The sequence below is a fragment of the Rhinolophus sinicus genome, linkage group LG15, assembly GCF_036562045.2.
Source record: "Rhinolophus sinicus isolate RSC01 linkage group LG15, ASM3656204v1, whole genome shotgun sequence".
In the NCBI taxonomy this organism is placed as follows: domain Eukaryota; kingdom Metazoa; phylum Chordata; class Mammalia; order Chiroptera; family Rhinolophidae; genus Rhinolophus; species Rhinolophus sinicus.
Window position 1 is genome coordinate 25,486,884 of NC_133764.1, and position 27,102 is coordinate 25,513,985.

Below are 27,102 nucleotides of genomic sequence, written 5' to 3' on the forward strand. Positions count from 1 at the left end.
TGCTCATGCTGAAATAACCTGTTCAAGACACAGCTACGGAGTTGCAGAGCTTCTAGTTTTGTTCTGTCCAAAACTTAGGTCCCCTACGCTGTTCATTTCTTTCATTGGATCCTGTATTTTAATTTATTTCCATGCTTATTGTCTTCCCATTTCCCCCAACTAGTCACGAGGGTGGGAACTTTAGAAAACCATACACTCAGAGCCCAGCAAAGTCATTCAAAGTGGGCCGGCAATAGTTGTTGGATTTGCTGGATGGATGAATGAAGGATTGGGCTCCAGAGGAATTAAGATCTATTTCAATGGATGTGGATTCCTTGGAAACCACAGGAACTGAAAAGATAAATAGATACATGACAATCAGAGATGGGGCTACTTTTCAGAAAAGATATTTTGGGGAGCATATCTTTCTGTTATAGAACTTTGCGGTTTTGTAAATAGTGTCAATATAACAAAATCAGTGCAAGAAGATTGTTTCTTGGACATTTCTACTGTTAGAATTAAACAACACTGCCAAAGAAGACATCTCAAAATTGTCACTTCACCATTAACTAAAGGCCACTATTCTCCTGTCTGACCAGGCTTCAAAAGATGTCATTGGACCCCCAGATTTTTCTGTGCTCATTAAAAATGTACTTTAACCAACTCCTTTTAAAAGGGACTGATTATGTAATAACTATGTATGGTGTCAGATGGGTACTAGACTTATGAGGGGATCACTTTGTAAGTTACATAAATGTCTAACCAGTATGCTGCACATTTGAAACCAAAATAATGAATGCTAACTAGTTGATAAAAATAGTGGGTTTTTTCCTCTTCTTCCGCCTCCCCCACCACCCCCCTACTCTGGTTCAAGCCATTGTTTCTCAGTATAGTTATGTAGGACACAGCACCCTGGCCCATGCTGGTATTATGAGCCTTGCACTCCCCTCCAGCTGATGCAGTTGGTCGCTGGTCATGGGTTGGCTGCTCACGGCAGCTCTCGCCAGCTGCCGGCCGTTCACACTGGCTGCCGGCCACTCATGCTGGCTGCCAGCCACTCACGCTAGCCACCTGCCACTCCTGGCAGCACATAGTAGCCTACAGCAGCACACAGCAGCTCACACCCACTTCTGGCTGCTCATGCAGCCCAGGTCCAGGGAGCGCTGTTGTTCACAATCTTAGTTGTAGAGGGCGCAGCTCACTGGCCCATGTGGGAATCGAACCCGTGACCTTGGCATTAGGAGCATGTCACCCCAACCACCTGAGCCACTGAGCTGGCCCCCAAAATTTTTTTATTTTTATTAAAAAAATATTTATTTGCAAAAACATATATAAATGAGCTGGTGGATATTCCAACAAACGGTATTTACAAAAGTTTTTTTAAAATGTCTAATTAACATCTCCTAAAATGCAAGTTTGTCAGATTTTGAATGACACCCAGTGAAGTGCAACTTTCTAACAACATTATCTTCAAAACCTGGTGCTACAAGGATAAATCTGGTTATAGGAGAACATCCCAGATTTCTCTTATCCATTAAGGGAATCTCCCAACCTTCTGGATTCTGTTAGAAATTCAAAATATTACAAATCAGAAGAACAAACCAAAAAAAGCAAAAATACATTTGTAGTACAGGCAAAGTATTGGTGAGCGCAAAGCAAGGCATTTCAGTACAAGACAGCTATATCAGTGACATAATAAAGTCACTTTCTAAGAAAATGAGCAGAATCATTTCAGACCAATGATAGTTAACCATTTATTGAGCATTTGGTAGTCAAACATTTAATACACATTTTTTTCATTTATTCCTCACAATAACCCAGAGAGGTAGGTTGTTATCATCCCTAATTTTCACATGTGAGAATCAAGGCTCACATATTGCCCAAGACAACAAAACAAAGAGGTAATAGGACTACAATTCAAGCCCCACTAATCACCACTATACTGTAATGGGAGATGGAATTATCTTGGTGCCTGACATAGTATTTTCTTCCAATCTTTGTTTATCAGCTCTTGTGGAATGACTCCATTCTCGTTTGAGAACCACCTAATGAGAGTATCCAGAATAAAACCTGCAAATCAAGAATAAAGAAAAGTAAACATGAAAAACTTAAATGTTTTCTAACATTGTTGGTTTTAAAACCAAGGACATTTAAAGTATGTTACCATTAATAACTATGTGCTGGAGGACTATTCCAAGCCTGCAAGATCAACAATTATTTCCTGCCCAGTGGGTTTACAAATAACAAAGGCAAACAAGATACAAATATAGAGTGAAAACAGAAAATACATGAGCTGAATCTGAGAAGAAAGGTCAGTGGTTCCAACAACATTAAATCTATTTCCTGATTTTGGGTAACAACAACAACAACAAACCTGAAAGAAATTATATTGAAAGTGTGAGAAGTATGAATTGCACCCTGCTGTTATTGCTTCATACGCAGTCTTTCAAAATGTTCTTCAATCCAAATAATGTTTTTGAGCATCCAAAGCAATATTAAAGGTTTACAAAAATGGAAATGAAATTTTAAATCATCTTCAGGAAAGAAAGAAGAGCATAAAACCAGTTATAATTTAAGATAAATAACTGAAGTGACAGGAAAATTATCAAAGATTTTAATACAATAAAATCCAGAAAGTTAAAAATGTTAGACAAGTGGCGATATGTAGAAAGCTAATCATAACAGGAAGTCACGGAAAGAGAGTAATGCTATCAAAGTACATGGATTTTTTATTAATGAATTTGATCAAAACAATAGTTGTTTTGATAAAGAGAAGCAAATAGAAGCTAGATTGTAAGGGATGAGAAGAGAATTAGAAAGCAAATCAAAAATGTACTTAATGGCATTTGGAGATGTCTGGTTAGAATCAACTAAGGTAAATGAAAGGGAGAGAAAAGAATAGCCAGAAAAAGATGCTGCTGTTACAGTTTATGTATGATTTAAAAAAGACTTTGTCAAATGAAATTATTGGGGTACAATTAGAAGGTACGTTTAGGAGAGTTGAAACACAGAGGTACTGATGATGGAGAAAAAGCAAGTTAACATTTTGAGAAAGGATGCAGGACCGGAGGAGAGAGAACAAACTTTTAATCAATGTAGATATTATAAATCTACATTGGTGACAGATTTGTATTCCAAAATATGGATCTGGTTGTTTCTCTGTGTTTTCCTCCCTATTTCTGTCTTACCTGTAAACCAAGGGACTTTCTTCCACCCCTCACCAGAGCAGAAACAAAGATCCAAGAACACCGCTGATCTAAGCGCTAAGCCCAGTGTATGTTTGAAGAACTGGTTATTTCCTCTCTAAGATGGATAAGCCTGGGCTTAGAGAGGGCAGAGAGAAAGGAGAATGTAATGAGAAAGGAAGAACTGATAGAAGGAACAAAGGGCCCTCAACATAGGCAGGAGAAAGAGGATTTTTCATTAATAAGTTCTAATGGATTTCAAGACAATGAGCCATCCTCAAGTGCGGACCACTTCTTGAAAAATTAAAAAGCTAGAACCAATGACATTTGTCATGTAGGCCTGGATAGAGAGGAAAAGGAGCTTGTGCATTCTGGAGGGAATGGAAGCATGAAGAAGAACCTTATTCCCTAAACCAGGTATAACTAGAGAGAAACAACTGGGAATTTTCTCGGTGAAGTTTTGGACTCCATGCCACTGTTATATAGTCTATTATGCCTATGGGATGTTAGCAATTTGGAAATCTGGAGGAAAATAATTAAATGGTCATATAATAGAGCTTAGAGTTGTATCCACCTTTCAGTCCAAAAGTAAAAGATATCATTATCACTCTTCTTTCACTTTCTTTTTGATTTTATGTTTCAAGTGTCCAGATATTAAGATTTGAGTTAGTATTACAGGGCCAATCATCAAGCAGTCATTTAACTCATCAATGATATAATTTATTTGAGAGTTTAGTAAAGATTGCGACACTTCTAGCCATTGTCAATGAAATTGATACTTTACACATGCATATAATCAAATACATGTGTGGGATTCCTATTATTCTATTAGTAATATAGGGCCTCTTTCAAGTGAAGGCACATGATTACTCTAACTTCCTATTCATTCATTCATATATTCTCTCAGTATTAGAATGCACTACTCTTATATGCACCCTATTAAATAGCCATGCAGAGGCATAGAAATGCCTCTACATTATCACTACCTTTAAAGGCATTATATGTATTCAAGGAGATAAAATATTTAGAAGAGGAAAAACTAGCTAGAGTGGTCAGGGAAGGCTTGGAGTTAGTGGCATTGGAACTGAGCTTTGAAAGTTGGGAAGATTCCAATGAATGCCAGGGAAAGATCTTGGGTAGAGGAAATTTCACAAAGGCACTACTAGAGTGATCAAAATTTTGTTAATTATGGATTATTGAGAAATCTGCAAAATTAATGTTGTATCTCTGGTGATGGTCTCTGTAAATCTTTCACTTGCCTGAAGGTGGCAAGCTGGGTTTATGTGAGAAACTTCAGCATCAATATGATGTGAAAGAAAAATGAAACTTGTATGTCTCTGAAAAAAACAAACTTTCATTGACATTTAACTCAAAAATCAAAAAGTGAAAAAGATAAAAAAAAATTACGAACATGATCATTAAATACTGCACATATTTAGTATTATTCATTTTAAGGCACATAGATTTTACATTACAAATATTTTTCACTTTATATTTAAATTTTTATTGTCCTTACTGATTTCTCAGTTAATAACTGAGAAATCTTTCATTAGAGAAAAACAAGAAAAAAGGAGCTTATACTTTTAAGTATTATTGAAATCTGTGATAAATATTGTTTATAAGTCTTTTGGGGGGTGGTCAGGTTTATCAAGGCATAATTTCCAAATGATAAAACTCATCCGCTTTAGTGTATAGTTGTGAGTTTTATGAATTTTGACAAGTACATATGGTTTGTAACCACTACTATAATAAAGATACAAAACAGTTTTATCACGCTTAACAAATTCCCTTGTGCTACTTTATGGTCAACTCCTTACTTAACTTCTAGGCTCTGGAAACATTTGGTTTGTTTTCAGTCTATATAGTTTTTGCCTCTTCCAGAATGTCACGAATGCAATCATATAGTATGTACTCTTTTTTGGTCTGGCTTCTTTCATTCAGCATAATTACTTGAAGATTCATCTATAGTTGAATATAATTGTAGTGTGTATGAATAATTCAATTCTTTTTATTACTGAGTAGTATTCTACTGTATAAATGTACCACAATTTGTTTATCAATTCCTTAGCTAAGGGATATTTAGGTTGTTTTCAGTTTGGGGTGATTATGCATAAAGTCATATAAACATTCATGTACAGGATTTTAGATGACCATACATTTTCATTTCTCTTGGGTAAATACCTAGAAGTAGAATTGCTGGGTTGAATGATAAATGTATGTTTATAAGAAACTTGCCAAACTGTTTATCCAAGGAGGCTGGACCATTTTGTACTTCTACCAGCCATGTATGAGATTTCAGTTGCTCCACATCCTTGCTAGGGCTTGGTTGGTATTGTCTGTTTGTTTGTTTGACCCATTCTATTAGGTAGCAGTAGTATGCCATTACGGTTTTAATTTACATATTCCTATGACAATGATGTTAAATATCTTTTTAGGTATTTATTTGTAGTCCTTATATCTTTGGTGAGGTATCCGTTCAAATCTTTTGCTGACTTGTCTGTGGGAGAGAAGTGTTGCTTATTCTCTTATTATTAAGTTTGAGAGTTCCTTATAGATTCAAGTCCTTTATCAGATATGTGCTTTGCAAATATTTTGGCTAGTCTATGACTTATCTTTTCATTTTCTTAATTGTGTCTTTCAAACAGAAGAAATTCTCAATTTTGATAAAGTCCAATTTTATCAGTTTTTTCTTTCGATTTTGCTTTTGGTGCTAAGAAATTTTTGCCTAATCCAAGGTCAGAAAGATTTTCTCATATGTTTTCTTTAATAGTTTTAGGTTTTATATTTAGGTTTTAATCCATCTTGAGTAGATTATTTTGTATGAGTTAAGTGTTTTGTTTTGTTTTGTTTTTCAGGTAGATGTCCAGTTGTTCAAGCACCATTTCTTCATAGGAGAAAAATTTAGCAAAGGAAGTGACTTACACTTTTAAATTATACAGTTGAAATCTGTGATTGATCTTGTTTGAGAGTTTTTTCAACCTTTTAAAAAGATTTTTTTCACACGGCCAGATGGCTCAGTTGGTTAGAGCATGAACTCCTAACAACAGGGTTGCCTGTTCGATTCTCACATGGTCCAGTGAGCTACACCCAGTTAGAGCACAAGCTCTCAACAACAAGTTTGCTGGTTCAATTCCCACATGGGATGGTGGGCTGCACCCCTTGCAACTAAAGAATGAAAACGGCAACTGGATTTAGAGCTGAGCTGCGCCCTCCACAACTAGATTGAAGGACAACAACTTGGAGCTGATGGGCCTTGGAGAAACATACTGTCCCACAATATTCCCCAATAAAATTTATTTTAAAATAAAAAGATTGTTTTCACTTTATTTTCCAAATATTGCACCCTATTTTAAAAGAGCAATTTGTGTCTTGGTTCTCCTATCTCTCATTTTATTTCACTTCTCAGTGTTAGGATTTTGAGGCATTTTCAAAAGACACTATCTCTGCACTAACAAGAATTGTAGAAAGGTAAACTGTAGAGAGTGCCATTCCCCACTTTAGAGAGGAGAAAACTGAGACTTCAACATCTTCAGTGACTTACCCAAGTTCATATAGCTAGACAAAGGCAGAGTATATTTTTAAAATAATAACCTTAGACATTTAAAAATAAAAATATATAGTCCCTGACATTAAAAACTCAGTGGACAGTTCAAACAAATCAAGAGAAAATAATGAAGTTTCTACTTCAGACAGGCTTGAGGAAATCAACCACAATGTAGCACATAACTATGAAGAGATGGAAAATATGAAAGAGAAATTCAGAGGTATGGAAAATAGAAAGAGAAAGCCCAATCAATATATGCTTAAAAGGAGTTCCAGGGGCTGGCCTGATGGCTCAGGAGGTTGGAGCTCCGTGCTCCTAACTCCGAAGGCTGCCGGTTCGATTCCCACATGGGCCAATGGGCTCTCAACCACAAGGTTTCCAGTTCGATTCCTCGAGTCCCACAAGGGATGGCGGGTTACACCCCCTGCAACTAGCAACGGCAACTGGACCTGGAGCTGAGCTGCACCCTCCACAACTAAGACTGAAAGGACAACAACTTGAAGCTGAATGGCACCCTCCACAACTAAGATTGAAGGGACAACAACTTGACTTGGAAAAAAGTCCTGGAAGAACACACTGTTCCCCAATAAAGTCCTGTAAAAAAAAAAAAAAAGGCGTTCCAGAGTCATAGAATAGATAGAATAGGAAAGAAGCAATGTTTGAACAGATAATCACTGAACCCCATACAGTAAAAAAACAAAAATCATATACACTGAAACAAAAGAACACAACAGAAAGAGAAAATCTTAAAAGCAACAAGATACAAAAAGATTTCCTACAAAGGAACAATAATACATTTTTCAGCAGATTTCTCATCAACAAAGATTTAGGAAAAAGACAATAAAGATCTTGGGTCTACATTGATATCCAGAAACCCAGGGGTTTCCTCTTCCTCTGGGCTAGTGCTTACTTACCCTTTCCAACCAAATATTTACTTCTGAACTAATCGCAAGGGTTTTTTCTGACACTGTAAACTGAGAGCAGAAATAAATTATGCTATATTAGTAAAGTTGCAAAAGTATACTTACAGCATGATACATACAAATACAAATTTAAACACAAAAAATAATAATATTGCTTATGGATATATACCTATGTAGTAAAATTATAGAACATGGGATACATACCTACTAACTTCTGGATACTGGTTACCTGTAGTAAGCAGGGAAGAGAATGAGGGAGGGTTGCTTCAGCTATATTTGTACATTTTATTTCTTTTAAAAGAAACTGAAACAAATAATACAACATGTTAAGATTTGCTATTGGATACATAAATGTTTACCATGTTATATTCTATCGTTTTTGTATATTGGAATATGAACTCAACATTTAAAAACCCCAAAACATTATCTCACAGAAAAATGTCAGTGAATAAGCCTATTGTGCAAGTAAAAAATTAAATATTTATAAACAACTTCTCACTGGTTATGAAGACATTGAAGGAGACTGCAAAAATATCTTTTTGACATGAATTGTAAACACAGCTTATAGGGAAGGCAATACACCTACCATACCACATGCCTTCCCAATTATCTCTATGACTTAACTACTGCAGAGAAATTGAAAATAGAAGATCCTTGAATTCCAAGACTATATTTCTGTATATTATGATGCATCCAAAACAGTGCTTTCACCAATGTCTAGTATTCTTTAAAGGAAGGAAAGAAATGGAAGCATATAAAAGGTACACACTTCCTTTGATGTGTGATTTGGTGCTTCAGTGGTTTTGTTTTTCTGGCTATTCATAGGTTCGAGGCAATGTAGTTTTTTTTTCATTGGGAGAATTAGATTAATCTTTTTCTGATGCCAAAGAAGACAGAAAAGAGAGGAAGGGGCCAAATTTAAAATAAACAAAAAAATGGTATACAATCCTTCAAATAAGAATTAGAATGCACTCTTCCTTAATGTAACGCATCTCAAGCTCCAAATAGGAATTTTGTGAAAGTCATTTTGAATTCTATTTTCATAAAAGGGTTAAATAATGAGCAGTTTAAAATATGAAATCATAAATTTAATTTTTCTCTCCTTGATAATCATAATTTTTTAACACTGTGGCAAATATAATTAGGGAACATTTACCAGGCTCCCTCAAAAAGAAACCAGAACAATATTTGGGGAAAATAAATAAGTATTGCGTAAACCCCCAGTTCCCAGTTGCCTTGCAAGGAAAGACTAGTAACCCTATCAGGATCCACTGCTAACAGTCTCTTTCATGGTACAGAAAAGTTGCCCTGTCTGCCGTTAAGATGGAGCCATATAGTGCGCACCTCTTTCTAGTGAAGCAAGAGGATAAAAAGAAAGCCTGTTAAGAAAGAGTGGAGGGTGAAGTGGGCCCTGAACGGGGCAGGGAAAGAGGAGTTAGACCTCTGTGTCTTGAGTGCTCTTCTCCAGGTCAACTTTCTAGAGAAGGAAGACACTCATCGTGTGTTAGAGAGCATAGCATGAAGAAAACGCTGAAAGTAAAAAAGGGCTCATGTCCTGCTTCTGTTTGACTTGGTGCAACGTCCAATACAGTGAACTGTTCAGCGGTGACAGAGACGTGGGTGGATAGATTAGCTTGAAGCAGTGGCCCTGGTTCTTTTGTGGCCTACAGGGGGTCCTGGTGAGGGAGGACAGAAATGGGGAAGAGTCTAGTGGGAACTGTGAGGCTGTAGTGCGTAGAACAAATGGCCTAACCAACAGACTCAGTAATGATACCAGCAGACTGTCCAATAGCTAGGTAAGACCTGCCACCAGTCCACAGAGATGCCATTCTGCCACAGGGACAAATTTCCATCTTGAGACCCCTACAGGGGGTCCTCTTCTCACCACCAAAAGGTCACGAATCCTTCCATACAGTTAGACACGATATAGAAGGGAAGCAAGGATACGGGGGAGAAATGTGAAAAATTTTGCTCCTACCCAAAAGAAAATGTATTATTCAAAAGTGACTATTCATTTCAACTGAAAAAGGTTGTTAGCTTGAATTGACAAACTTAAAGTCTGTTTTGTTCCTGTTTTTGTTATTTTCCTCCGTCTATAGAAGCTAGCAAGGAAAATTAGGTTCATCAAAGAAAATAAAGAGCAATATTTTCTTTGTATATTGGAATCATAATGTAGGTACATTTTTGACCCCACGATGCATATTTTTATAAGATTATGTTTCCAGGTTGTTTTTTTCTGCTGACGTGAATACCATTCTCAATTCACATGTATTACCCCTTTTGAAATAAAGTGTAGTCCCCGTTGTGGTGACTCCAAATGCAAATACCAGCTTTGTCTATTCTGGAATTGGCAGGTGTAAAGCATGAAGCAAGGGGCAGTAAGTTTACGAACAGACTCAGTTCAACAAAATTAATGCGATTTTACAACACGACAACAAAGAATAGACTCTGTTCTTTGCAATCACAAGAAAATGCCCACCCAGCCGGTCTGCCCTTCTTTTTAATTTATTCCTTTCCCCAAGTCTAAATGCACTTATAATTAGAACCATAGAAAGCCACGTGCACCACGACCATGGTTCCTCACCACTGTGACCATTCACAAGCCATTTCATAGGCCTGTCCCAGCATCTAATAACAAAAGAAAAACATATGGCAGATCATGATAATGATTTTGTGTCTTTCTGTAATGATGGAAAAAAAAAAAAAGCCTGATCCTGCATAATAATCGCTTTGTTATTCATGGAACTTAACCGACATTTCCTCATGAATTTTAATGTACCATCCATTTTCTCACGACTTATCCCCACAATTCTTTGTGTGCCTTTGCAGAATATTATTCTCTTATCTCTTTCTTTCTTTCAATGATGTAATTATTCTGTCTAAACCAAAGGCTTTAGGATGTTGCCTTTTTCCTGTATTGGTCAAAGAGCTGGCCTAGGATGACATTACATAACCTAGAAAGATCAAGCTGTGCACTTAACGATTTCTGCACTTTTTTTCCTATATGTATGTTACTTAATTTTTAAAAGTTTACTTTTTAATAATTTTCTGGAACATCAGGCAATCATAAATTTGTGCCTTTTTAAAGAAAATCATAATTAGTTGCATTCATGAATGTACGATTTTGTCCTGTATTTTAAAAGGGAATCATTTGCAATGTTTTTTTCTTCCTATTCCTCTTTTGAAGGCATAATTCATATCGAAATACAGTCCTATATTATTTGTAGACAAGTAATCTCAAAATTCCATAAAACTAGGCTAGATTTTAAGTTATTTAAGGACACAAACTGTCTCACTGAATCTCTGTATTCTTATCTTTATATATTCAAGGACTTCCAAATAGAAGACCCTCATAAATATTTGCTTAATAAATAAAGAGTATCTTTTGCAGAAAACAAATCAGTGGTTGCCAGGTCTGGAGATGGAAGGATGAAATTGCCTGCAAAGGGGGTGTAAGAAAATTTTTACGGTGATGTTAATATTCTACAAATTAATTATGGTGGTAATTACACAACTGTATGCATTCTCAAAGGCTGTACACTGAAAAATGATTAATTTTATTGCAATATCTCAATAAACCTGTTTTTTAAAAAATCTTGTCATAATATCATGGTTTCCTTATAGGAAATAACTGATAACAAATGCTGTTAACAAATAATTAGAACATTCTTTCCATGATCAAATAACCTGGTTTTAGATCAACCTTGAAATTTCCTAATTTCTTGATCAAATGATCAACAATTTATTAAATACTACCATGTGTTTTGTGCTATACTAGATGATTTATGTTCTCTTTTAAATTCTTACAGCAACAAGTATTGTCAAATAAGAATTGTTATTTCTAGGGGCCGGCCCAGTGGCTCAGGAGGTTAGAGCTCCGTGCTCCTAACTCCAAAGGCTGCCGGTTCGATTCCCACATGGGCATGGGCCAGTGGGCTCTCAACCACAAGGTTGCCAGTTTAATTTCTCGAGTCCTGCAAGGGATGGTGGGCAGCGCCCCCTGCAACTAAAATTGAACACGGCACCTTGAGCTGAGCTCCCTGGAGCGTGTCCTTTCAACCACAAGGTTGCTGGTTCGACTCCCACAAGGGATGGTGGGCTGTGCCCCCTGCAACTAGAAAACAGCAACTGGACCTGGAGCTGAGCTGCAGCACCTTCCACAACTAAGATTGAAAGGACAACTTGAAGCTGAACGGCACCCTCCACAACTAAGATTGAAAGGACAACAACTTGACTTGGAAAAAAGTTCTGAAAGTACACACTGTTCCCCAATAAAGTCCTGTTCCCCTTCCCCAATTAAAAAAAAAAAAAAAAAAAGAATTGTTATTTCTATATGGTATACACTGAGGCTCAAAGAGATTAGGTAAACTTGTCCAAGACCGGATATTTTATTGTTAAAAAATCAGTGCATGCATAAACATATTTTCAAAGAGACTAAACTGAACTCTTATTTGTGATTTAGGAATTTTAAGGTGTCAGATGATTTGATGTAAAAAGTACCTATGGCAATAAAAATAAAATTTTAAATTCAGCAAATAATTATTTATTTACTTTGTGACAGGTAGTATGCCAAATAGTTCAGAGAATGTAATGCAGAAAATATATGCAGTTTGCTTTCACATTCCATATTACATGGATATGAGATGCATAAATAAATTGCAATAATACCACGCAAAGTGTGGGGCTAGAATACGATTAGAAACAATCTTGCATTGAAGAAGGAGGAAGTATCTTCAGCTTATACTGAGTAATTTAAAAAACACAACCAGCCACCAAGAGGAATTTAGAAGAGGTTCAGGTTTAGATGATTGTGAGATCAAAAAAGAAAAGCAAAAACTTTTCTCCTTCCCTTGCTCTATTTATTTATTCTCAGCTCAAAGCTCATCTAACAAACAACCTAGTAAGAGCATGCCTCGTTGGATGCTAATCTTTTTAGACTTTCACATGGATACCTCTCTTACTTCATTCAGCTTTCTGCTTTGGTTTCCTTTCCAGAGAGGCCTTTCCTGACCATGCTACCTAAAAGAGTATTTCCTCACTCTCTAGCTCTCACTTCCTCTTTATTTTTCTTCATATCATTTATTACCTTCAGACATTATATTAAACATGTCCATTTAATATAATGTATTTAAGCTCCTTGGGTAAGGACCCATTTGTCTTCTTCACTATTGTGTCTCCAGCACCTCAATTAGTGCTGTATACTCTTTGTTCAGTGAATGAATGAATGAATTTTAGACAGGTCTTTCTGACTACGAGAATTCATCTCCACATTTTTCAGTCTTCACTTGAAGTTCTTCCAATTTTTCACTTTATGGTTATTTGACATTTGCTAGATATTAATATCTTAATATTAATATTTTGAAGTGGAAAAATACTTTTTTGCAGTAAAGCTATAACAGAAGAATTTGAACTGTAAGGTGTGTCTATGATTTAGTGTAAGGTTTCTGAGACTGAATTGTGCCAACTTCCGCCTCTACTCTATATCTTAGCCTGAGTTTTCTAGAAAACAAAGCCTGAGACAAAGCTCAGAGAGCTCATTTTTATTGTGCATAGGGAGGGGGGTGGGTGGTGAGGGGAGATGAATACATATCCAGGGAGGAAGGGGAAGGGGCAAAGAGCCACAGCTTCTCAGAGAGACATAACTGGTTGCTTGGTCACATGCGACATCTCTGGAGAGGCTGTGAGTCTCAGAACTATCTGTTGGAGGGCAGAGAAGAAGGGCAAAAAACTCATCTCTCATGCATTTCTGAACGGAGTTATCTGGCTTCTCCAAGAAGCCCCTGGGGAAGCCAGAACCTTCATAGGTTCAGACAGGCGGAACCAGGTTCCTGAAACTGCTGTTGCAACCCAGTCCCCGCCTCACTTCATTCCCATTGTTATAAAGCCCTTGACTCTGCTATTATCTCCTGATACTTCTCTGCTAAGGAAGTAAGCCAAGTGTTTGAGCCCTGGGATGCAGGAGGAGCCAAGAAGATCAGGGATGATACACACTCCCAGAAATTATTCAGGGCAATTATTTTTAGCAACCAAGGTCCCAGATGCATGTGTGCTAGATAGCTATACCTAGCCAGCCTGTCTCCAAGTGCTCACTCCTCAGTGGTATTGCTCATCTAAATTCCATAATTCTGCACCTCATTTCTTCCATATGTCTACATTCTCTTCAAAAATAGTGGCTTCTTTTTTTTTAACTTTGAAAATTTTGTTCAGCAATTTAAAACGAATAGAAATCGCATTAATGCATCATATAGTTAATCTTGAATACTCTTTATTTTTTAGATTGGGCATCATGAATTCCATGAGCAGGTATTTGGATTTATTAAGCACCTGCTATGTGTTAAGCACTATTCTAAGCATTAGGACTACAGTAATGAATAAAATAGAAATTCCTGCTCATGGAGCATACATTTTAGGGAGGGGAAACAGACCATAAATCATGGGAACAAATAAAATATTTATTATGTTGGATGAAATTAATTGTTATGGAAAAATAAAGAAGGGAGGTTTTCTTTTTAACTCAATGATCTCTTGAATAGACAACTATGAAACCCTTCAGAGAGCCAGAAGAAGAAGCTGTAAATGGGGCTAGGGAACAAAGAGTTCTGTAGGATTGGAACTCTGGGTGAGACCTGTGGCCAGGGAGTAAGGAAGCAGCCTGGGGATATAGAGCATCATGGTTTCTCTGTGCAACTCTGATAACAAGGAAGTTATAGGCAGGACACACTGCATGGAGCGTTGTATCACTGGGATAAACAATTGCTGTTAACTCAGCTTTACTCTACAAACAGATACCATGAAGTACACCCTACAGAAGCTGGCAATGTCTTCTATATATCTGAGATATAGCTGCCTGGTAACTTGAATTACAGTCCACCTTTGGGGGCTTGGTTCTAGGACCCCTAAGGATGCTCAAGTCTCTTATATAAAATGATGTAGTGTTTACATATAACCTACACACATCATCTCTAGATTACTTGTAATACCTAATGCAATGTAAATGCTATGTAAATAGTTGTCATACCGTGTTGTTTAGGTAATAATGACAAGACAGAAAAGTCTGTACATTTTTAGTACAGACGCAACCGTCATAGGCCTAACTGCATAACACATGTCAATAATAATGTAATCTTTTTTTCCCGAATATTTTTGATCCGTGGCTGGTTGAATCTGCAGATGTGGAACCTCAGATAGGGAGGGCTAACTGTACTCTTCATTCTTACAAGCAGTACACAAGCTACAGAACTGAATGAGATACAGAAAAGCAACCATTTATTCTCCAAGGAAATTTCAGAAAGTATATGCTGCACAGAGCTTTATGTTCCTTCTCTATGTCAGGGACAAATACTGGAAAGTGAGCCTTCATTTCCAAGTAGGATATTCGAACCGTCATTAACCAGGGGAAGAATTTGGAAAGTCTAAAGAAGGACCCTGGCCAAGAGAGCTCAGGGGGAGAATTCTCCTATGGTAAATATCGGAATGAAATTAGGTGGAGATGAAAGATCTTTCAGAGAATCAGACAGCAGATGTCAGTTATTGATGACTAGCTTGATATAGACATCTGAAAATGAAGATCTCTAAATAAGACTTCACTTAAGCTGGACAGGTATTTAATCCCAGAATCACAGAGCTAAATGGTCTCAACAAAGTTAGATGGTCAATGCTCATGACATCAAATGCAAAGTGTGGGTACCCAGAAATAGAAAAATACAAATATTAAAGTTTACGCTGTTAGACCACTGGGTAGACCACTCTTACTGAAGGGTTCATTCATTTCAATTAGTTACAAGCGCTCACAAATTATCTATGCCAGGTACTTGGCTAGATGTTAGAAATACAAACATGAGCAAAATGTGACCTGGGGCTTGCTCTCATAGAGTTTATAGTTACGACTATAACTAACAAGAGCTAATAAGAAAAACTCATTTGCATAGACCTGGAGGACAGACATGGTCAGGGAAGTGAGGCTTGGGCTGAGAATTGCAGGCTAAGGGTGGAAAGATTGAGCAGGAGAGTGAGCATTCAAGGTTTTGTAGTCCCTGGAGGATTTTGATCTTCATTTGAAGATCACTTGGAAAACAATTGCAGGTTTTTAAGTTGGAGGTTTAAATATTGAAAAGACTGCTCTGGATTCTGATGGAGAACAGGTTGTAGATGGACAAGAGAAGCTTCAGAGATACCATTTAGCAGGCTATTGTAGCAAGTACCAGGCGAGACACAATAGCTTTGATCCAGAAATTGTCCACTTACTCGCCTAAAAAGCTGCATTGCTTTTTTAAAATGAACTTTATAATAAGCCTTTTTCCTTAAGTTTCCATCTACTTTCCCCCCCACCCCCATCTCCTTTTAAAAACTTCATTTATAAGGACACCCAGCCTGTACAACTGTGAGGTCACAGCCCCCAAAACACAGATAACCAAATTTTTAAAAATGTCTTGGCCGCCCTTTTTACTGATTCCAACAGGTGATTTCTACAAGCATCCAAACATTCAATGAAGTCATCTCAGGCTAGTATGTGTCCCTTGACCATTATTTTTATTGCTTTAAATGGAATAATTGAGAAAATGTACCACAATATAAGAGATTTTCTATGAACTTAAATGGAAAGAGGTTTGTCCTTTTTTGAGCATTCTTTTTTAAAATCTCGCTTTATATTCAGTCATATACAGCACCAGCTAATAATGGATACTGTAAGAACTGGGGATGCAATGGTGAAAAATACATAGACCCTACTCTCACAGAGATTATATTCTAGAAGGGGAGGCAAGTGGAGTAAAGTGTAATAAGTACTATAACATAAGTAGCACAAAAGACTAAGAAGACATGAGAATGCAATACAGTATCCTAGACTGGATCTTGGAACAACAACAACAACAAAAGAACTTTAGAGGAAAAACTAATAAAATGCAAATGAAGTCTGTAGTTTAGTTAATAGTATGTATCACATCTAGGTTCACGTTTTAGTGTTGACAAATGTACCACAGTTATATAAAATGTTAAAATCAGAGGAAGCTGGGTGAAGCGTATACGGAAATTCTATACTATCCTTGCAGCTCTTCTGTCAATCTAAAATTATTCCAAAACAAAAAATTTGCTTAGGAGAAAGAGGACAGGAGGAGGAAGTGGAGAAGAAGGCGATCAGGGCGACACTCAACCTAATTTAGGGGTCAAGGAAGGCTTTCAGGGAAAATAATGTTTAAGCTGAGAACTGAAGGACAAACAGATGTTAACCAGATAAAGATATAGGAAGAGGTGTTCAGAAATGTTTGTAGAATGTTTAAAGGGCCAGAAGCAAGAGAAAGCATGACAAATTCTAGGATAAATAAAATTCAGTATGGCTGGAGCTTATAACAGAGTGGGGGAATGATAAGGAGAGGAGTGGTAGAAGATAAAGCTAGAATGGGAGGACACAAACGACCTTAAAAGTCACGTTGAGAAGTTTGTATTCTAGGGCAATTCCAAGAGGAAATTAAAATGAGTAATAAATATATTTTAACTTCTTTTACTAGCAGTCAAGTAAATGGAAATTAAGGTAATTGAAAACTATTTTAACTTATTTAATTACTAAATATTTTTAAATGCTATTTTTTGCTGCTGAGCATATAAACAGGGAGTTTCTTGCCCTCTGCTGGTAATAGCAATCTTTCTGGAAAGATATTTGGCAATTTAAATACAAAGGTCCAGAAATGTTCATATCCCTTTATCCTTTCAGTTTTACTTCTGTGATGTTATTTTAAGCAACTAATTAGGAATACATTTAAAACACACAATATGAAAAGATGTTTCTCATCATTATTTGAAACAACACATAATTTTAAACAATCAGGTTGCATAAATAGGAACATAATTAAATAAGCAATTATGTTTCCAAGCATTATAAATAACATTTACAAAAAAATTTAGAATTTTAATGACACAGATTATAAATATAGATGTATATTATATATGTGTATGAATATAACATGTATATGTATATGTATATATAATCAGTATGTATGTGTGCATTAATATCTGTCGACAGAACCAGTTACATGATTTGCAGGGCCCCGTGCAAAATGAAAATGCAGGCCCTCTTGTTCAAAACTTATTAATAATTCCAAGACAAGAACAGTAGAGCCTTCTACCAAGCATTGGGCCCTTCTGAATATGAGTTGGTGTGACTAATCAGGTCCCATGCCCTTGAAATTGGCCCTGACTGTAGGAAAAAAACTGAAACGATATATTCCAAAATGCCAATTGTGACTATCTTTGAATTTTAGGATTAACGATGATTTTTATTTCATGTGTTTTATAAATTTTCACAAGAGGTATATACTACTTTTGTAATTAGTGAAAAAATTATAGTATGTCTTTTAAAAAGACCCAAATTATACTGAAAGCAGCACTACAATGAATTGCATTATATTTGGGCTTTAGGCTCTTTAAAATATCCATTTGGGGCCACTGGGAACAACAGATATTCTTTTTAAAGATTCTATACTATGTTTTAAAGTCACTGTAGAGAATATAGCAGCATATAAAAATGAAACCAGTTCTCTGCTAATTCCAAAAAGCAAGCCAAGCTGAACCACAAAGATCACATTTCCATCTATTTTTGTCCCATATAGAATTAGCTTTGGTTGGACACTGAACACTTGCTGAATGGTGGAATGCTGCAAATGTCTCCTCCAGTGTCCTTAGACCTACATTCATATAATTGACAGCCCACACTGGCAAGAGGATGAAAGACGTGCAGGAGGCCTATTGCATCTCGAGCACTTAATAGTTCAGTGAAGGATGTAGCAATACATTTTTTTTTTTTTAATTGGAGAAAGGTTGCATCTGGAAGACAATAGAAGACACCTGAAGTGAGAGAGCATTGAGTGAGTTAAAAATCATACAGAAGGTATCTGCAATGCATTCTTTTAGAAGTTACATAGAGAAGCCTTAACAAGTTGAGTCATTAAGTGACTTATAACGAGCCATTTTGGCACTAATGGAGTACAAAAGCCAAGGCAAATCACTTAATCCTTTTAGTTCTCTAGCAGACAATCTGTCTAGGTACAAAGAATTGTCTCTGCAGACCTCTTGGGTGCAGGCTTCATATTTTGGTGTTGTTCTCTACTGTACTGCACACTCAATTAATCCCCCCTTCCCTTGTGCAATTTCAAACAGAAGGAATATAAACAAAGAAACAGAACAATGATTAGTAATTTGCCATCCCTTTCTCTCTCCCATCTTCTGTTAATGGTGCATCCTGAGAAAAGCCTTTCTTCAGAGAACCTACTGAGGAGGTAGGGATGCAACTGAAGAAGCCAAAAAAGGGCCACTTGCTCTACTTTGGAAAGGGAAAGAGACATAAAGGGGACGATCTTGGAGAGAAAGAAGAGGAGGAGGAGAGGAATTAAGAATGTCAAAGACAGGGAGGGAGGATGAAGAGATGTGAGGAAGAGAAAAGTGAAAAAAATGTGAGGCTGATGTTTGAGAAACTTTGGGGAGAGAGAAATTTTCCAGTAGGTATTTAAAAGGGGGGCTAGTGATGTGTTACATAACCACCTCTCTATTTCCCTTGAAACCTTCATTAAAAAATCACTACTCGCCAATATTGTTGCAGTGGGATTTCTGTTTGGATGTGATGACATTTGAGAGTGACCTCTGTGGGGAGTTAGAAAGGGCCAAAGAATGTCAGATATGTTCATGTTACAGGTTGGAGAGAGAAAAAGAAACTCCTTTCCTTCATGTGTATTTTTTAGAAGTGTAGGGGACGAAAAGGTTTTCCTCTTAGAGTCCCTGGCTGGGTCTGACAATTAAACTAACAAAGACAGATCAACAGGACAAAAGCATACAAATTTATTTAAGCTTTATGTAACATGGGAGACTTCATAAGGAAATGAACAACCAAAGAAACAGTTAGACCTGAGTGAATTTATGTGAGGTTTGAGGAAGAGCGGGCAGTCGTATAGAAATATGATTAGTTAAGGAGTTTGATCTAAGTGTAGTAAATTGGTGAAACTTAGTAAGTAAGGCCTGTTTGTTTGAATTCTTCTTGGCATCCCTTCATCTTCAGATGTTATAAGAATGCTATTTTCCTCCTGGTATGAGGAGGGCACCTCTCGCCTGAGTGATGACCCGTTTCAGCCCCCAAGAGGGAGGTGAAGGTCAGAGTAAACTTATTGCTTCTGCTGTTTTCTCACACTTCATTAGCTTAAAATATTCCATATACCAAGGTGCCATCTTTTGAGGTAGCATGTCCTGAATTCCATCACAAGCAAAGAGGAGGATCACACTATTTTTTGTATCTAGTCTGTAAATGTGCACACATTTAAATTGTACTCATTCACTGATTACTTATTAATTTAACAAATATCACGGCAGCTCCTACTATTTGCCAGATACTGTGCTAATTGTTCTTGGGGATAAGCACCCAGTAATACAAACCTGCGCCCTATTCGAGCTCACAGCTTAATAGCTTATGGTCAAGTATAAGGAAAAGACCCAAAACAAGTTATGAACAAATAGAGCACATAAAGGTACTATAAGATGGTATTTTTTGTTTTTGTTTTTGTGTTTTTTTTTTAAAAAAAGAGCAAAACTTTTCAGACAATTTAATTAGAAGCACACTGTAGTTTTATTACAATCTGACTGCAAGGGAAAGGCTTCTAGGGGACCAAAGATTGACTCTTGGAAGAAATATTTTATAAGAAATCATGGCGCCCACCTGCGTGGATTATATGTTGAAATAATATTATTTTGGGTATAATGGGTACATTATTAAAATTGAAAAAAAAGACATATTTTATAGGAAAATAGAAAAGTTAATCGTTTTTTTAGATTGCATATAAAATAATGCTTATTTAAGGTCACTCTAGTCAGTTAAATGGAGGGGGTGATTGGTTTTCCCAGGATAAATCCTAATCCAGTTAAATTTCAGAAAACTTCCCAAGCATTTTATCAGGAATGCTAATTTCTTCCCAGTCCAGGTTTGGGACAATTTTTCTCTTACAGTGTATTTTTAAAAGACATTTTCTCTGGGTGGTGAACACACAATGGGATTTATAGATGATGTAATACAGAATTGTACACCTGAAATCATGTAATTTTACTAACAATGGTCACCCCAATAAATTTTTTTAAAAAATTAAAAAAAAAAAAGACATTTCAAAGTACCTGTACTTCTTTTCAACTTTTAGATGTAAATATATTCTATTTTCTTATGTAAGTCTATATTTAAAACATAGTGATCACTTCTTTTTGTTGTGAAATAAGCAGCTGAGATGGAGATCACAACGGGAGTCCTTGTTTAATAGAACTGGCAGGGAAGACATCTCTGAGGAGTTAATATTTAAGTTGAGGAAGTCAAGTTTTTGAGGTCTAAAGAAAGACAAAAATCTAGTCAAGTGAGATGAGAGGGAAAAGCATTCCATTTGGGGAAACAGCTTGTGTGAAGGCTCTGAGAAAGGAGAGTAACTCTGTAGATGGCATTACCTGAGGAAAGAAATGTAGAAGGTTTCCTTCTAATTCAATTCAGAAAGTTGAAAGATGGGCTCTGATTGGTTCTGAGCCATATGCCAACCCTGTGGGTAAGGTACTATGAATAATAAGGGAGGAACTAGGGTGAGATGCTAAGACCACAGGAAAGGAGATGGGAACCCAAGACTCAGGGTGACTCCTCTTCCCGTTCCCACAGAAGAAAGACTTTTGTAGAAATTGATTCCCTAAGGGCACCATCATTTTCTGCACCATCAGGTAAGACTGACTTATATAATCAGTGACATCAGGGCAAGCCATTGGAAACAGGAGCACTGCACTGAAAAAGGGAATCCAGAGGCTTATACCATCAAATATGGTTGATATGCTCTCTGCTCTGCTGGTGACAGGGTTTATGAGGCAGGTCCTGAACCCAAGTACTGCTGGCTGAGGGCGTGTCTTCCTTGCAGATCCAACTCTTAAAGATGGGTTGGAAGGATGAGATAAGAGAGGAATTAGGAGGAGCCCTAATTTAGCCTCAGGCTAAAGCAAGTTTCAATGCAATTTACACAGAACTGGTCCCTAGATCTGCTTTCCAAAGGTTTAAAAGTTGAAGAGATAGGGGAGAGGATAGCCCCCAGATCTCCAGCAGGTTTTGGTTAGATATGTGATTGTCTTGAAATAGTGTTCTATTAGTCAGGACTCTTAATTATAAAGACAAAAATTCAACTCAGACTAGCTTAAGTGAAAAGCAATTTATTGGATCACATACTGGGAAGAACAGGAGTGTGTGTTAAATTAAAAGTTTCTGCCCCTCATTTCTCATCTCTTCTTGGTTTGGTTTCATTCTCTGACTTCACACCTTCATTCTTGGTGTTTTCAGCCTCTCTCCACCACTTTGTGGGGAAGATAGTTCCACTATCCCCAGGCCTATAGCACAGCATAACAACCTCACTTTTCTCTCCAAACTTGTGTACATCAAATCCTAGGGAAGGTCTCTGGATGGCCATGCTTGGTCAGGTTCTAACCTCAGGACCAAACACACTACTCATAGGGAGGGGCTCAGATCCTGGTCATGGGTCCAGCCACTCAGGCCAAGGCTGTCAAGAGTTTTGTGACCCAAAGTCCTACGAAACGGGAAAGGTTAGTTCCCAATCCTGAGGATGCTAGAGAGACAAAAACAACCAAATCCAGATGGTAAGGGAAGTTAAGGATAAATTATCTTTATGAGAGCAGTGCAAAAGAAGAGTAAAAATGACTACAATCTAGCCTGGCCTTCCTCTTCCAGCATTCAATTAAATTACTCTTCTTAAAGAGTAACTTTTTCATGAACTAAAACTCATAATCTTGAGAAAATGCAGCAGGACAAGAAATAATCTTGCTCTCCTCAGGCAGGTAGAGAAGGGAAAGAACTGGATGGAAGTGGGTTTCCCAGTGAGATAAAGGAGGTATAAAGGGACAGAGAGAACTACAGATACTGGGCCTAGATTTACCTCCAGAAGGTATGGTAAGAGACAGCAGGCAACAATCCAAGAAAGCATGGGCCCAGCACAAAGTTGAAGTTCTCAGATGGTACATGTTGAATGCTTCCCTTCATAGATCTCCAAATACTGAGAGTCACCTATCTGTCAGGTAGGTATCTAGACTGAAGTTATGGTGCATACCTTCAGTCCCTGGTATGATAAGAACAGGGACTGGTAAGAAGAAGGCAGGGCCCCCAGGTATAGAGAGAGTTTCTAAGTTAGTGATTCAGGCACAGGGAACAGATGTCATTATGAGAACTGATTACCAGAAATTGTGGTCTTGGAGACAAGTCAGGAGCCCAGTTATTGGAGCAGGGGGTCAGAGCTGGTCTAGCAGTGAGTATGCTTTGTGTGCCAAGTCCCTGCATGACGAGTAAGAGAGTATCTTTTAGAGGTTAAGATTTATTTTAAGGACCAGATGGTTGGCATCTTTGGAGAGAAGGAGAATATAGAATTTGGGAGTCAGGCAGGTTCTGAAACAAACGATGAAAGATTATTAACTATGCAAGTTGAATAGAATGTGTCTTGATTAAATCAAGTCCCAGAGCTGCACTAAAGTACTTCAAGGGAGATTTTTTTTTTTTTAAAGGAAGAGTCCACATCTGATTTGAAGCACCCATGGCTGTGAGAACATCATGACTAGTAAATATTAGGTACAATGTTGGACACATTTGGATAAGAATAATTTGAGATTTATATTCATCTCCAAGATGAGCCTCTCTGTGTGAAGTTGTATGGATAAAAATGTGGCTTCAATTTCAAAATGGAAACCTGGCACCATTTCCTTACAAACTAAAAATACAAGTGAATCATTTACACATCTAGAAACCAAGGATGTTATACCTCCAGTAATTTGGATAATGTTGTGGGTTGAATTTTGTTTTGTTTTTTCTTTTTAAAATACTAATTAAGCCATCCATCACTTCAAGGTGACAATTTTCTCAAGTATGCTCTTCTTAAAACTGTTGAATTTTGTTTAGTTTCCTATAGCAAGAAGAATTGTGACTCCCAGGGGAAACTCTCATGTAAGTGGCCATCTGTTACTATTTTAGGGGGTTGGGGGTGGAGGGAGCTGTGAAGGAGTCTTCTTCCGTCCTTTCCTTTTGAAAGCTATCACTCTCCCACTCCACAGGATTCTGACGGCCCTGTCAATTACATGGGTTTGTGAATCAGGCTGCCCAAGCAGAATATTTAATTCCCCTAGGCACACACTTGTCCGGGAAAGAGCAAGTGACATAATCTAAGTTCTTTCCAAAAAATAATGAAAATGTTAGGGCATTTGGAATTGCTATCTGTGAAAATAATATAAGCCTGGGCTGTGGGTGGCTATCTTTGCTCCCATTGGAGAAATTCTGCCTGAAAGTGAAGCCACACAGAGGAAAACAGAAGAAAGAGGGAGAGATGTAAAGAGAAAAGTAGAAGGAGAGATTTAATGACATTATTTGCACTCTTAGATCCAGTTAAGTTTGAAGCAGGACCCATTCCTTGGACTTCCCATTTCCAAGAGCCCATGCATTCTCTTTGTTGCTTAAATTAGATTGAGTTAAGTTTTTGTCATTTTATAATTGAAAGAGTCCGGACATTCAAAAATCAACAGTTCAGCCACATAGAGTTTGTGGCACTATCACTAGCCCTGGTCACTACATGAATACTGACCAGAGATAAGTGTTATTAGTTTTTACTTTATTGGACGGACATTTGAGAATCAATTTTTGTATTATGTCATTTTCACTGTTTGCCTCCATTTTCTACTTGTTGTTGCAATTGCACGCAGTGAGGGTACACAAAATAGACTGAATAGTTAATGGGTTCAATTTTAATTTAACACTAAGGAATTTTTATTAAGCCAATATCATTTTCTTTAAAGACTGTTCAAGAGTTTTATACCAGTCTAAGTGAAACGATCACAAATTATGAAAGGAATTTTAGTTTTCAAGATTGTTACCTATATTAGGAGATGATGAATCATTTTCATCTTAAAGGTCAGACCCAGTGTGTCAGTTGTAGCTACCAGGACTGCTGGGTTGAGCAGCATTTTGAGGTCCCATTCAGGGTCCATGGGAAGGGGACCCATGACCAAGTAGTGATTTTTGCCAAGGGGGGCAGGAAGAATTGGTGCCATCTCTCTGCCAGAAGCTGCTATCCATTTGAGAACTCACAGGCCCTACATTAGAACTTATAGATGGGAGAATAAAATAAAAGAAGGGAAAATTGTGCATGAGCTTAGAAAAGAAGCGTTTGGAGAGTAAAAAAGTAAGGAGCAATGAGAGGTAGAAAACTGACAAAAAGAAAAAGGGGTACGGTATTAATTTTGCTGTGTAAGGCTAGAAGAAAATTACAGGGGTTTTCAAAGTTTTCTAACCAGTGGAGTAGTTGGCAAAGGAGTATATTCTTAGGTACTATTATTTTAAAGGTATAATACTTTCCTTTATCATAAAAGTGAATGAATATGTTCATTGTATATTTTCAGAAAATATAGAAAAAAATTTTCACCTAAAACTCAGCCATTCTACAGGCAATTTGCATGAAAGTGTTTTTGAGAGGAAGTGGGCTGAAGCCAGTGAGGAAGCAGAGTAGTCAGATGGGGACAATAGCTGGTGGCTCCAGCATGCTAAAGCTTGCCAGTCAAAGGCCACCAACAATACAACTGTTGTCAAATATAGTTAGGTTTATAAGCTTGCTGCAAAGGGAAAATGCACACTCCAGGACCTGAGGGTGTCTAGGTTTAGAATCAGTTGGGAGAGTCTTATTAGGAGTTGGGCTTGTGCTGGTTGATTTGTGGGGGGAAGCAAGGGTTTGTCCTTGATTGAGTTCTGTCAAGAAGCAGGGGCAATTCAATGATTGGTTATCTTAATTTTTACCTAGCAGGCTAGAGTCACTCCTGTAGCTAGAACAGGGAAGTATTTGGTTACTTTCGTGGTGGTTTAATGTCCTTATTTCTGTCCATGTTCGGATATGATTATGGTGTGGTCCTGTTATTGTCTTGTTCTACTGTGGTCACAGAGTGACCTTGTGTAATTATTGTTACGCTGTGAAAACTATTTATCATCAGTGGGGGACCAGGATGGTCAGCTATTACCTGCCAGCTATCAGCTGTCACAACGTTTGTTTGTTTTTTCTCCACTTTCTCATTCAGTTATTAATCTTGGATTCAGACTTGTACTCAAGTTTCCACATGGAACTCTATGAAACCCAGATGACAAAGTGTGACCAAGAGTGTGAAAGAGGGCTAGCCCCCTGTTTCGGTAGAGTTGCCATGCAGCACTTGGACAGTTTGCTGCTTCAGGGGCTCTCTTGTCCACTTGGGAGTATCCTCTCCAGGACTGGGGTCAGGGGTGAAAGAGAGCTGCTGCCCTCCAGTGGCTTTTCAGGTAAGTACGTCAGTGGCTGTACTCCAGCTCATGCAGCGACTTCCTGAAGATTTCCAGGGACAAACATCCCAGGCAGGGCAGGAGAAAAGGAGATTTGTTTGGGAACAAGAGACAACAAGAAGCAGTAAAATTGCATATATTACTGTTAATGTGACTGCATCAGTATTCTCAGCATGGTGAAACCTGGAAAAACAGGCTTTCAATGAGAACAATGAGATTTTATAATCAGAAGGTGTTTAAGATTGAATAAGAATTTAAACATAAAGGACCATGCAATGTATAAATGCAAAATAAAGATAAGGGGGTTAGAAAACTTTTTTATATCAAGGGTTATATAAATAAAGGTAAAATTTTACTTAAATTGAGGAGGTTGTTGAGAAAATGGAACCCTTGTGTATTGCCAGTGGGAAGGAAAAATGGTGCAGCTGCTGTGGAAGACTGTATGACAGTTCCTCAGAAAACTTAACTTAGAATTACCATATGATCCAGCAATTTCACATTTAGGTATCTACCCAAAAGAATCAAAAGCGGAGATCCAAATAGATCATTTTATACCCACATTCATAGCAGCATTATTCACAATTGCCAAAAAATAGAAACAATCCAAATGTCCATCAACAAATAAATGAATAAATACAATGTGGTATATACAAACAAAGGAATTATTATTCAGTCTTAAAAAAGAAAGAAATACTGACACATGCTACAACATGGATGAACCTTGAGAACATTATGCTAAGTGAAATAAGCCAGACGCTAAGGACAAATATTGTATGATACCATTTATAGGTAGTACCCAGAGTAGGCAAATTCATAGAGTTGGAAAGTATTAAAGAGGTGACCAGTGATGGGGGAAATGGGGAATGGGAAGTTATTGTTTAATGGGTATAGAATTTCTGTTTGGGATGATGAAAAAGTTCTGAAAATAGATAGTGGTGATGGTTATTCCACATTGTGAACATACTTAATATCTTTGAATTGTACATTTAAATACGGTTAAAATGGTAAATTTTACATCATGTATATTTTACCACAACAAAAAATTTTACCACAAAAAAATCTAGTAAAACGGACTCATTATTTTATCTAAAGAAATACGAAATATTTCTTTTGTTTGCTTTAAAATGTTTTTTTGAA

The 27,102-nt window shown here is 37.2% G+C and overlaps 1 long non-coding RNA gene across 1 annotated transcript in view; it reads right to left on the minus strand.

Moving 5' to 3' along the window:
- Positions 1 to 1,343: 1,343 nt before the first annotated feature.
- The window catches only part of LOC109449750 (uncharacterized), a 34,425-nt gene continuing 8,666 nt past the window's right edge, over positions 1,344 to 27,102 (minus strand). The window contains exons 2-4 of the long non-coding RNA XR_002137749.2: positions 7,836 to 7,860; positions 7,623 to 7,682; positions 1,344 to 2,049 (exon numbers count right to left, since the gene is read on the minus strand). This is a non-coding gene — a long non-coding RNA (uncharacterized LOC109449750). The remainder of the gene's footprint in view (positions 2,050 to 7,622; positions 7,683 to 7,835; positions 7,861 to 27,102) is intronic.